Source organism: Hyperolius riggenbachi, chromosome 7, assembly GCF_040937935.1.
Source record: "Hyperolius riggenbachi isolate aHypRig1 chromosome 7, aHypRig1.pri, whole genome shotgun sequence".
NCBI classification, from domain to species: Eukaryota; Metazoa; Chordata; class Amphibia; order Anura; family Hyperoliidae; genus Hyperolius; species Hyperolius riggenbachi.
The window spans coordinates 41,082,071-41,095,978 of NC_090652.1; the positions used below are offsets into that span (position 1 = coordinate 41,082,071).

The 13,908-nt window shown below is 47.8% G+C and overlaps 1 protein-coding gene across 1 annotated transcript in view; it reads left to right on the forward strand.

The window, feature by feature from the left end:
• Window positions 1-5,593: 5,593 nt before the first annotated feature.
• LOC137524280 (interferon-induced very large GTPase 1-like) overlaps window positions 5,594-13,908 on the forward strand; it is a 36,587-nt gene continuing 28,272 nt past the window's right edge. The window contains 1 exon segment of the mRNA XM_068243959.1: window positions 5,594-5,630. The gene's annotated coding sequence lies outside the window, so the exon portion shown is untranslated.

Sequence of the window (13,908 nt, forward strand, 5' to 3'; positions counted from 1 at the left end):
GTTCAGGTATTCCACCCTTTTGGGTGGTACCCACCCCACCCCCAATTACTCTGTCCTCTTTTTTAAATCTGACAGTGAGAGCTGTATGGTAGCTATGATTAAGGACTCTGGTCCGAAACATGTCAGCTAAGAGGCTTTTTGACTATACTGAGGATATGTCCTAAATAAAGCATTTGGTGAAGACACCGTTGCGGATCTCTTTCCATTCTACCGCTAACGAAACAACTTGCTCAACGATTATTGACGAATTGGTTCTTTGTATCAATGATCAGAAATGACCATTTGTGACCACTAATGAAATATAAAATTTTCTAAAAAATCCAATTAGATCAGGTATGTCAAACTGGTCCTACGAGGGCCGAGATCGTTACACATTTTTGATACAGCTCAAATGAATTGATGGGTCTGAATCAGGAAAGGTGTGGTCCATCAGGTAGAACACATTCCTTTCTTTATCAGTCCATCCTGGCATGGATCTGGCCCTCCAGGCCTGGAGTTCGACACATGTGAATTAGATTAAGGAAATCGATCCTGGGTCACCAGGTCTATGTGTTACTTCCTATCAGGCTGACCAATCTGAAGGCTGCATGGGCGGGTCTTGGGCGACCACAATTAAACATCTGAATGATGTCACATACCTAGTAAGCCTAGCAGGTAGAAGACAGAAAATTTGCCCTGTTGACATGCTATGATCTCAACACTACAAGACCCAGTGTGTAGGGGTAACATTAAGTCACCCCACCCTTTGCAGAGGTCTGTCCTCTCCCCCTCCCCCCCAATTATTTAGCTGACCTCCATCATTGCGACCCGTTCCTGTGATGGAATGCGGTCACCCTCCAATTTCTGTACCCTTTGCCGTAGTTTACCATTCAGCCTCAGACCCTGAGGGAATCCTGAAGGCATTTAGCACCGCAGGCAAATTATCCTTTTGGATTGGTTGGTGAGTACACACACACAGTCCAATTTCGATTGTATGTACAATCGATACAATCGTGATCTCATATAGAGATATATATATATATATATATAGGTCACTGCCACGAATTTGCAATTTAGTGTGCGATTACGCCAAGTCTAACTCTAGCTAATTCCTGTAGTAAAAAAGGTTATTTCGACAACTTTTCTAGAGATAGCAAAAATAACAACATTAATATCAAAATGGTTATTGTAACATTATTCTCAGGAGACGGGAACCCTTGCAGAGCTTTCAGAACAAACACTTAGACAAACTATTTTTTAATCATTTATTTAAAAAAAATAATGCATAAACTAAATATCGTAATTGAAACAAATTGATACAGTAAAAATAATAAGGATTAAAAGTGAAAATAACTGGGTATAATGTCTTGAGCAGGTTGTGTCAGATTAGCGTGCCCTTTGTGATAATAGGTCCAAACGAAAGATATTATAGTCCATTAGTCCAATTATGGAAAGTTCTGTAGGTCCATGGTTAAATCAGCCAATCCGTGATGGTATATGGATGGCAAAAGAAGGACCGCTGGAGGGTGGATATTGTAAGGGGAGATGGGCTGTGTCTGCTTCATGACCCTTTCTCCATCCCTTTGTCATGTTAGGCAGGAAAGAATATGAAATACCTGAAATGGTCATATATCGGCGTCAGTTGATCAGAACCCACAGAGAATGATACAGGCTTATTCTTGGTGTTATCTGTTTTAATTAGACTCTAAAAACAGATATATTGCAATATTTAATTTCCGAGCACACTGCAACTTGGTGTAGGAAGATGCTAGAACCCTTTCCTGTGTTGCAGAGGTCTGGGCTGAAATGAACACTGGTTTTTGTTGCGCAGTAGCCCAGACTGATCCCAACTGAGCCTATTCAGCAGAATTCTAGATGGAGGACTTGAATGGGGTGGAGTTGGGGAGAAGTGTTATAATGATTGTGTGTTGTTAGGGCACCCTCAGTTTTTCCAGGCAAACATTGCGACTAATGCTCATATATCTTGCTAATTATGGAAGCCATCTTAGAACAAGTGCTGCTAAGGGAATCTGGAGCATCTGGGGCACTGGAGTGGCTGCCTGCAACCCTAGTGTCTGGCCTCAACTCAAGTGTTTGTCTTGCACAGATGCCCTGGTGGACAGAAGACCGATTGATGATGAGCAGTTTGGTGGCGATAGAGGGAAGTCATCAAGGGGCATTTGAGTAGGCATGCTGGCACACAGGTGAGTGTAAATTCTGCTTATTGAAGGAGGAAAGTAAAGAAGGACTTTCGATGGTGCTTCCTCAGCAGTGACAGCATTGCACTCTTCCACTGCTCAGTGTCTGCCTGCCTCACCCTCTCTCACAATCCAACCTCTGCTACACCCCAGTTTACATACAACCAGGAAACCCCTGATTCTCAAAAGAATTGTAAAGGCCCGATGCCCTACTGTGTGTCACCCCGATGCCTCTCCGGTGTGTTAAACCCCCAATCCTCACCCCAGTGCCTCCATGCAGTTGTGGGTAGCGCCTTAGTGTGGGCGGTGGCATAGTGTGAATGGCGCCTTAGTGTGGGCGGTGGCATAGTGTGGATGGCGCCTTAGTGTGGGCGGTGGCATAGTGTGAATGGCGCCTTAGTGTGGGCGGTGGCATAGTGTGGATGGCGCCTTAGTGTGGGCGGTGGCATAGTGTGGATGGCGCCTTAGTGTGGGCGGTGGCTTAGTGTGTATGGCGCCTCAGTGTGGGCGATGCTTAGTACAGAGGTTGTGGTGTGCTCATGCAGCTGTCCGTCTGTGCATACTTATAACCTTCCATTAGTATTTTAGATTTCCCTTACAAATATCCGTTGCAGTCTTATTATTTCGAAATGGAAGCTGTATTCACAGAGTTTATGAATTTCTCTCTGAAATAATTTTTTTTTCTCTGAAACCTCTTTTTTTTCTTTAAATGTTGTTAGGCTGGATCCACACTTTCTGTGTCAGTTTTTCTGCATGAGGTGTCTGACAGTGCTGCATTGCTGTCAATTGTATTTCTGCATGTGAGACACGCATTCAAGTGTGAACTATCCCATTGATTAACATTGGTTCTCAGTTTTCCTTCTTCAGAAAAGGCACAAAAAAAATCGACGAGTGTGGACAGGCCCTAATGTCTTGTTCACATCATAAATCACAAGCGCTTCCCAGGAGCTTACCTGTGCGTCAGCGATTTTTTGGAAAGCGCTTTTCTAAGCGCTTATCAGAGCGATTCGTTTTTTTCACTTCCTGACGTTAGTCAGGAAGTGAACTCTTTGACCCGGGAAAAAGAATAAATACAATCAGGGCCGGATTTATCCTCTTACCGCCCAAAGCCACTGTCACCCTTCCATATAGGTAGTGAGATGACCCCTCTTCTTTCCCTCCAGTATAGGTAGCCGGATGCCCCTCCCCTTCCCTCTAGTACAGGTAGCTTGATGACCCCCCAGTATAGGTAGCCAGATGACCCCTCCCCCTTTTCCCTCCAGTATAGGTAGCCAGATGACTTCCTTAATCCCTCCTTTTCCCACCCCCCCCCCCCTTCAGTATAGGTAGCCAGCTCTCCATCACACCGCAGTAGCCATCAGTGTCACTCATTTCTCCACTCGTCTCGCTTCCTCTTCCTTTCCATCTCCAATGCTGCCCAAGTCCATAGCCACCAGCCACAATGCAAACGTGCACAGAGAGCAAGATGGCTGCTGCACAGGCAGCTAGCAGCAGAGTACCGCGGTCAGATGCGCGCCTGCAAGCTTGCAAATCCTGCACCAGTTTAGCCTGCTGCTTTGGTGCCCTTGCTCCTGTGGTGCCCTAGGCCTTGGCCTAGGTGGCCTTGGCCTAAATCCAGCCCTGAATACAATGGGCCTGATTCACAAAGCGGTGCAAAGTGTTTGCACGCCTGTGAAAAGCCCTTTATCACGTCTAAACTCAGTTTAGGCGTGATAAGAAGAAACTCGCGCGATCTCCCGCGCGCTAAGTTTTGCGCGCGTAGCGCACCGCGCTGCGCGTGCAGTGTGCCGTGCTTCGCGCGCAGCGTCCATTGAGCCCTATGGGACTTTGCGCGCGCAGCGCGGTGCGCTACGCGCGCAAAACTTTGCGCGCGGGAGCTTCGCGCGAAGAGCAGCACAAATCGGTGATAACTCAGCTTTGCACCGCTTATCACGCCTAAAGTCTTTTAGGCGTGATAACTGAGTTATCACCGCTTTGTGAATCAAGCCCAATGTATTTATTCTTACAAGCGTTCAGGAAATCGCTATACAAAGCGCTTTTTCAAGCGCTTAGCAATTTCCCTATACCTTCCATTGAGCCAAAATGCTTAAAAAAATGGTACAGGCAGCGCTTTGGTCAATGTAAAGCAATCAATACATGCACATGTGAACACTCTCATAGGGGATCATTGCACATAGCAATTTTAGGGCGATTTTCTACATCGCCGGTGCATTAAAAAATCCAGAAAATGCCCTAGGTGTGAACAAGCCCTAGGCCTCATTCACATTGGGTGCGTTTAGAAACGTATTTAAGTACTTGATAAAAGACGCATGCTTTGATGCACCTTTCAGTGCGTTTTTTAGGCGGACCTATGCGCTTAAAGGGAATAAAAAAATCAGGTTTACTTTCCTGGGGCTTCTACCAGCCCCCTGCAGCCATCCTGTGCCCTCGCAGTCACTCGCGGAGCCTCCAGTCTCCCGCCGCCAGCTAGTTTCATTTTCGCTGACAGGGAGTCGGCGGGCTTTCTGCAGCTGTGCAGGCCTCACCACACGTATCCTTCTTCATGTTTCCGCCCTCAATAACGCCCTGCACAGGCGCAGGATGCTATTGCAGACGGAAACGCAAAGAAAAATACGTGTGGCCAGGCCTGTCAGCAAAAACTAAACTAGCTGGCGGCAGGGAACCGGAGGCTCCGTGAGTGGCTGCGAGGGCACGGGACGGCTGCAGGGAGCTGGTAGAAGCCCCAGGAAAGTAAAACTGATTTTTTATTCCTGGCTTAAGTGTCCCTTTAAACACACTTTTGTTCAGCATGTTTTGTTTATTTGATGTAGCAGTTGTCAACAAAGATTTCTTTTCATGTGAAAATGTTTTTTTTTTTTTTTTTTAATAAAGGGTAAAAAACCGCATCTAAAAACCGCATTGCTATGCGCTTCTATTTTCTAAAGAAAAGGCGCTCCCTTTCACTTGCATTGCTGTGGTCTTCACAGCGCAAGGTACAAAAATGCATGCAACACCACGTTTCTCAAAACGGTCAGTAGCAAAGCGCATACATGTGAACATGATACATGAGCATAGATGGAAAAAGCTGTACCTTGCAAAGCACACAGCACAATGCGATGTGAAAATCGTACAGCAATGTCCTTAGTAGCGTGAAAGAGGCCTAGGTCAGTGAAATGTAGCATTTTTACCATTTTATTTTTGTTTTTCAGCCTTCCCTTGTCTAACATAGACCAAGGTTTTCAGTGTATGCAGTAATTAGATTTACAGTATAGTCATTGAAGAGTGCCCCTTTTAGTTATGCCGTGGGGCGGGCTTTGGCATCCTTGCATCACTTGGCAAACAGCAAAGGTAAAGCTAGTTTCGTTTCTCTGAATCTCGGTGGATTTCCTGTTTTCTGTTTAATATTAAAGGATTGTTTTGCAGCTTGTCAGTTGGCAGGACCTCTGATCACTAGACCAGGACTGTGACTAGAAGGTAAGCAGGATCTATACTGTGGTCAGGACTAATCTGGGTCACAACAGCATTTTCATTCACAGCATCAATCAAGGGACACATCCTGTGTTTTTCGTGTGATATCGTCATTGCTCAGCCTCTCACTTTCTTTGTACTTGTCTCCTGTTCCTTTCTTTTTGCAGCTTCTTTCTATCTGCTTCTTTCCTCAGCCACCTTCCTATGGAATTGATTAACACAATTTATCTCATGAATTATCTCACCTTAACCTTCCTGGCGGTAACCCCGAACGTAGTTCGGGGTAAGCCGTGCAGGAGGATTTCTCAGGACCTTTTGGGCCGATTTGCATAATCTTTTTTTGCTGCACACAGCTGGCACTTTGCTAGCTGCGTGAGCACACCGATCGCCGCCGCTCCGCGCCGATTCGCTGCTATCCGCAGTGAAGCCCCCCCCTAGACCCCTTGCGCAGCTTGGCCTATCAGCGCCAGGCAGCGCTGAGGGGTGGATCGGGCCTCCCGATGACGTCACAACGTCGATGACATCATCCCGCCCGTCGCCATAGCGACGGGGGAAGAACTCCAGGAAATCCCGTTCTTTGAACGGGATTTCCTGAGCGCAGATCGCCGGACGCGATCGAAGCGGGTGGGGGGATGCCGCTGCACAGCGGCTATCATGTAGCGAGCCCTAGGCTCGCTACATGATTTAAAAAACAAAAACAAAAACTGCTGCGCTTCCCCCTGGTGGTTTTTAATAGACCGCCAGGAGGGTTGAACCTTCACACTATAGACTGGCGGTGCAACCAAAAATACACCTCCGGGGATTACCACGTTAGTATGAGGTAGTCCCCGTCTGGCATCCGGCCAAGCAAGAAGCGACACTCACTTCCTGTTGGGTAATCGATGTGCACGGAAGCGTATTGCTAAAATACGCTTCTGTGCATGTGCAACACTGAAAACTGCAGCAGGTTTTTTGAGTACAGATAGATTTACATGACTTCCGGTCCAATGCAGATTGTCGCAGCAGCCGCGCGGTTTGGAAACGCACTAGGTAGGGCACTTCCAGCGCAGCGTACCGCAACGTGAGGAGTGTAAACTCCCCCATAGACTTTCCTTAGGCAGCGGTGGGGTGCTTTAATTTACCGTACCGCTTCAGTGTGGAAGGGCCCTGACACATGTAAAGCCTTAAGCCTCCTACACACGCTACATGGAACTTGACTAAGGCAGCCGATAACGACCACCTTTGTCAAGAATCTAGCTGTCCAATGCCTTGGCCTCAGCCAGGCTGGTCTATTCCGTGTAGAAAAATTCAACAGAAAACAGCGCCCAGATACGCCTGTACTGGGTGTCTGCCGGTGCCTGGCCTACACCGGATTGCTCTACGGTTCAGGTATATTCCAAACATGAGAAAGAGACAGCACTCAACTGGCTGCAAAAGATGCTGTATTACGGAACAAACAGTGGGCCAGATTTATCAAGAGAGTCTGAGACAAAATATTGGCAGGTTTTTAGAAATCCGTGCAGCATTGTCTCAGACATTTTAAGAAATCATTAGATAGTGCAGATTCCTTCTAAGACTGTTGTAAAATAGGAGGAGTTGGGAAGGTCTCTCAGACAGTGCAGTGTGTGAGGGGAATTGCTGTTGCTGCGGTAACCAACACACCTGCTGTATTTTAGCAGCAAGCTCTGAGGAGGAATTCAACAGGGGGGAGGAGCACATCACAAATCATGTCTGGCCTACACTCTGCAATCATGTATAGCCTGCAGTTCTACATCTGTAGAACTGTTATCAAGCACTTCTTATTCTGCACCAGTTTAGGGATGGATTTGCACTTTTCTTAACTGTAGTGCAGCTCTAGAAATTCATGCTAAATTGTCATTATTACCTAGGATTTAAGAAGGTTCTTATCATGCAGAACTGTTCTCCCTGCTGGTAGGAACAGATTAAGAAGAAAAAACTGTCGGTAATGTGTTGATAAATCTCCCCAAGTGTTTGTTCCATAATTGCAAAAAACTTATTTTGCAGCCAGTTGAGTGTCGCCTCTTTTTCATTTTTGGAGGATGGTCTATTCGGCTGATGATGGTCACCCGAGAGCACTGGCGTAACAATAGGGCCTGCAGCCCCTGCACCCGCGGGGGGGCCCGGCCCCCCCCTGGGGCCCGCTCGGGGCCGTTTTGTGGGGGTTGGAGGGGACGCAGCATGAGAGGAAAGCCATGCAGCAATTCGGCGGGGAGGGGGGAAGGTCCCCCCCCTCCCTCACCTCGGGGCTCTCCCCTCCGCCTTAAATCTAAGTCCGGGCAGTGTCTGGGCAGCGGCGGGCAATCTTCGGGTGATCCGGATAGTAGTTATCCGGTTGACACCCTGTACTGCTGTGCTGTGCGGGCTGGGTGGAGGATCAAGCTTACTGGCGTAACAATAGGGTCTGCAGCCCCTGCACCCGCGGGGGGGCCCGGCCCCCCCCTGGGGCCCGCTCGGGGCCGTTTTGTGGGGGTTGGAGGGGACGCAGCATGAGAGGAAAGCCATGCAGCAATTCGGCGGGGAGGGGGGAAGGTCCCCCCCCTCCCTCACCTCGGGGCTCTCCCCTCTGCGCTCCCCTCCGCCTTAAATCTAAGTCCGGGCAGTGTCTGGGCAGCGGCGGGCATTCTTCGGGTGATCCGGATAGTAGTTATCCGGATGACACCCTGTACTGCTGTGCTGTGCGGGCTGGGCGGAGGATCAAGCTTACCCTTCTGACGTCTTCTCCGGCCGTCCCTCGGCGCCTCCCACGATGCGTTCCACTCGGCGCTCACGTGACTTCAAACACTTCCTCCCTTAAGGAACGCATCGTGGGAGGGTAAGCTTGATCCTCCTCCCAGCCCGCACAGCACAGCAGTACAGGGTGTCATCCGGATAACTACTATCCGGATCACCCGAAGATTGCCCGCCGCTGCCCAGACACTGCCCGGACTTAGATTTAAGGCGGAGGGGAGAGCCCCAAAGTGAGGGAGGGGGGGGACCTTCCCCCCTCCCCGCCGAATTGCTGCATGGCTTTTCCCTCATGCTGCGTCCCCTCCAACCTCCACAAAACGGCCCGGGGGGGGGGCCCGCTCAGAAATTCTGCAGGGGGGCCCGGTGGGGCCTAGTTACGCCCCTGCCCGAGAGCATTGTTCTCTACACTCACCCTGGCACATGATGTCACTTCTGTGCCCTTTTCCCTGCATAGCACAAGAACACGGATGCATCTGTACAGTGTTGTCTCTGCAATGTAGCCTCAGGGATATATAGGATGTAGTGAGCAGATAGCAGAAGCAATGTTGTGTCTGCCCCTGTGTTATCTGCTTCTCTGATGGTCCACTAGCCCCTATTTATACTTACCTGGGGCTTCCTCAAGCGCCATGAGCACCGTGGCCTCCTTCGCCGCCCCCTCCATTCTGCCGCTATGACTCTTGGTAATCCGGACAGTCGCGGGCTTCTGCACATGCGCGGCACCTTTCGTCACATTCCCAGGGCCTGGAGTATTCTATGCCTGCGTAGTAGTACTGTGCAGGCGCAGAACGCTCCAGGGGATGGGATCGTGGTTGGTGTGTGTGCAGCGGGTGTTCACACGTGCAAAAGCCCACAACTGGCGGCGACTGACCAGATTACCGAGAGTCGTAGCGGCAGAATGGAGGGGCTGAAGAGAAGACGGTGAGGAAAGCCCTGGTGCTCATGGGGCTGGAGGAAACCCCAGGTAAGTATGAATAAGGGCCAGTGTACCATCTCAGGCACACTCAGGGCCGGTTCTCTCATGAAGCAAGGTGAAACATTTGCATCAGGCAGCAGAGATTACAGGGGAAGCATGTTTGTACTATGTTTACACAACAGCATGCAGTCAGAGTAGGAGAGCAAAGTGAAGAGGTCATCATTGGGGAAAAGCAGCTTGTTGTGCTGTGTGAGGAGTCTGGCAGTGAGTGAGGAGGGGGAAGGCAGGAGAGCCGCAGCGTTTCATTTGACTTGCACAGCAGTAGGGAGGAGGTGGCACTGCTGTCCTGACTGAGGAGGAATGGAGTGGCTGGGGGTGAGCAGTTTGTTTGTCCCAGACTCACAGCCAGCCAGTGTGCTATTGTGTTGAGCTGCAGCATGTCATGTGAGAACATTTAATGAAGCAGGGTAAATTGTCAAGTTCTATGCGACCATTTCAAATCCTAGGAGAAAATGGGAGGGGGGGGGCACATCCTCACATGTTTGCATCAGGCAGAAAAAAGTCTAGAACTGGCCCTGGGTACACTTTAATGTGTATGAACCTTTACTTGCAGAACTTTGTATAAATCCATGTATTACCGCAAATCTCTGCTTTTTTAATTGGCCCACAGGAGTGATAATTCATGCGATAGTATAGACATGGGGAGATAATTCATAAATTAGTATAGATAAGGGGAGATAATGCTTTAGATAGGTGTTGTGAATCAACTCCCTTAGCTCATGGATTATTTATCTCCCCTTATTTGTCTATCCCATGTATTATCCCTCTTACCAGTCTTTTGTCACCTTATCTTTTCATTTCATGAATTATGTCTGCTTAAGGCGCCTACACACGCCGTATTTTTACAAGCGACGGGTCCGTCAGACCCTCCCGCGGAGCTGTCGTTCTGCCGACAGTAGCACGTGTGCACAAGCTGTCAGCAGACAGATGAGAATGTTTTTGACTGATCTGCCATGTGGATTAGTCAAAAACAGTCTTATCAGTCTGCCGACAGCCTGTACTTACGTGATTCTGTCGGCAGAACGACAGCTCCGCGGGAGGGTCTGACGGACCCGTCGCTTGTAAAAATACGGCGTATGTACGCACCTTTATAGTTGAGGTGGCAAAGTAACAAGATCATTTAGAGATTAAAGTTTTGTGACTCAACCCCCTGTAAAATTCAGCTTTCTTTCTCTGCAGCTTCCTTCTTTTCTCACAACTCCGTCTCTCCACGGGCCCATATGTCATTCGTGGTGATAAGAAGGGATACTCGTTCGGGTTCTGTGGAATTTACATTTATGCATTTACAACCTGTAAAATGGAAATAAGATTTTCGCAGAATACCAATTTAATGCAATGTGGTGTTCTTAGCCCAATCACAGATTATGGAAGCATTGGACCAATCAGAAAATGCAGATACTTTCTGCGAAAATCAGATTACCGCAGTCCTTTTAGACCAATCGCAAAACTCAGATACTAGCGAGTGTTCCTCAGTCTTGTGATTGGCCTAAAATTCCCATGGTATTCCGATTACCACAGTAAAATTCTGTATTCTCTGATTGATCCAATACTTCAGAAGTCAACCCAGAAGCATTATTGGAGGAATTTCTGCGATCGTCCCTAGTGCCTTGGTCAGGTGAATAACAGTCATTCGCCTGAACATTTGCTCCTCCCTGTGGGGTGATGGAGGAGTGAGATGTTGTGCTGTGGAACTGACTATCACCAATCACCAGCACAGCTCTGCTACCTGCTGTGTAATCTGCCAAGCCCCTGGCACTCTCCCGACCACTGCTGTACCTCTTCCAAGCCAAATGCTCACCCACCGACATCCGCTGATTGTCCCCCACTTCAGTGCTGAGCACCGGCAACACACTACTGATGTCCGCTACTTGCCACCAGCACCCCCAGACTCTCATGAAGTCTACGCCAGGCTCCCCAAGCACTGCTGCTCCCTGACACAACTGTACCTACCTCTGTTCATTGTCTGTTCCTCTCTTCATTCCCCTTGGTTTCCGACCATAATCACTCCAGGAAAAATGTGACTGTTGGCTAAAGTCAAATTTTCAAACAGGAAGAGGCAGGCTTGCAGTAATTTTACCTCCTATCACCATCCCATTCCCTCCTCTCCCTCGCCCCGTTCACTTGCCTTAAAGAGAATCTGTACTCTAAAATTATTACAATAAAAAGCATACCATTCTATTCCTTATGTTTTCCTGGGCCCCGCTGTGCTGTTTCTGCCACTCCCTGCTGCAATCCTGGCTTGTAATTGCCAGTTTTAGGCAGTGTTCACAAACAAAAGACATGGCAAGTGATAGGCTGAGAACAACTAGGTCTGTGACTCACGCAGAGCTTGGAGACGGTGTGTAAAGCTTCTGCCTATCACAAGCAGTGCTGCACATTCCACACATTCCAGCCTGAGCCCGACAGAGCCGACAGAGGAAAAAAGATAAGATTTATTACAGAGACAGTGCGACTAGAAAAAGCTGCAGTGTGCCAGAGCACATTAGAAAAGGTATAGGAACTTATAGGATAGAAGTAATAAGGCTCAACATTCTGTTACAGAGTCTATTTAAGTAAGGAAGGGTGAAAGAAGGGAACAGCATGCCTGCCTATTCTTGTCTGAAAATTTTTCAAGGAGTGCATGCAGGGATCGGGGGAAACCCGGAGAGGAATGGAAAGCCATATGTGGGTCCAGCAGGAACATACCTCTGTGCTTAGGGTCAGCTGGATAGCACACTGGTAAGCAGTGGGGTACCTAGGGTATTTGACACCCAGTGATGATTTATTACAGACACCCCTTATATTAGGTCTTGTAAGGAGAGAAGTATGAGAACCGAGAGCCCAATATTGTGTAGTAATTTAGGTATTAACAATGTATCAATAAGAATGTGAAATAATACTCACAAACAAGGGTTACCATATAGGCAACCACTATAATCGCAGGTGGGGAGAATGATTATCTGACCCAACTCAGGTTTAAGAAGTCGCTCTCTGTAGATAGGAAGAACAGGGTAACACCCCTCCACCCAGGGCGGACTAGACAATGTTGTACATTTTGAACAAAGGTGCCTCCCTCAAGGAAATACAGACAGAAAATCGTTATTTTATATCAAAAATAACATTTATTAAAAGACTCCACTTTGCAACGCGTTTCGTGGGCACAGTCCCGCTTCATCAGGCAGTATATGGAGAAACTGGGAAGAAAAGTCAGAAGACACATGGCTAAAACTTATGTGCATTATTCCATATTTTCATCATTACATCATTTTTAATGATTTTAATGATTAATGATTAGTGGCTTTTGTCCAAGCGCTCAGCTCTCCATATCGCCATACTAAGGGCGGCACAGGTGGCATCCCTCTATCCCTGACACCCGGGGCGGCCCACACAGGCCGCTACCCCATCAGGATGCAACTGCTGGCAAAACTGTTGCCTTTGATGTGGAATTTTTGCCCTTTGACAAGGGTTTGAATCGAGTCTCAAGCCAGTTAAAGAGAACCAGAGATGAAGCACCCTCTTGTATTTTACCTTATAAATCAGTGGGAACATGACAGTAAACACCTAATCTGCTCTTTGTTTCATTGTTCTCTGTGTAATCCGACTGTTATCACGTCTGATAAGAATCCCCGACTGAGAAGTCAGGCTGCTCCGTCTAGCTTTGCTACAGAAAGATTATAGTTAAGTCTGTCTTCTGTGGTGTTATTTCAAGCCCAAGCCTGCCCCCTTGTGGCTTTGCTATAATGACTCAGCAATAATCATTCCCAGCAAAGCCAGATTTAATTGCTCAGTCTGGGATTCTTGTGACTGCTGTTAACAGACACTTTTAGCAGTGAGGAGGAAACAGAGAGCATGGTAAGTGTTTTCTCTAATGTTCTTACTGATATACATGGTAAAATACACAAGGGTGCTTCCTCTCTGGTTCCCTTTAAGACAGTTAGGTGTCTTTGGGCAAGACTCCCAAATGATCCTGATTTCCCTTTGGTGGCTGTGGCACTGGCGCTTTGAGTCCGTCAGGAGAAAAGTGCAATATAAATGTTCTGTGTCTTGTCTTGTCTGCATCTTGCTTACCTAATGCTGGGTACACGCGGTACGTTTCTCCGCTAGATTTTCCACATGATCGTTTTTTCCGCTCGATTCTGCACTCAATTCTGCGCTCGATGCTCTTATCTTCCGATCATTTTTCTTATCTTTTTCCATTCACTTCTATGAGAAATCGAGCGGAAAATCGATCGCAAGGAATATTGGACATGACGGGAATTATCTATCGAATATATCTATCAACTGGAAAAAGTATTGTGTATACCCAGCATTAGGAAGCTTTGCCTCAGGTCAGGTGTACTTTAAAGTGGATCTTAGATGAACTTTTACTCATTGCATAATTGTGTTCCTTTCATATAGTTTATAGGGCATTCCTCAAGCCAAATACTTTTTTTTTTGTTTTAATACTCTAATTCCCTATAAACTAAACAAGCCTCGCCCACAGGATTTCAGGGAGCCTTGGCACTGTAGCGAGGGCTCATGGGAGCTCAGTCTGGGCAGGAGGAGGGGGAGGTATTACTAGCCAGAGATTTCAGAGGCAGAGGGGAGGAGGGAGGAGGAGGGGGG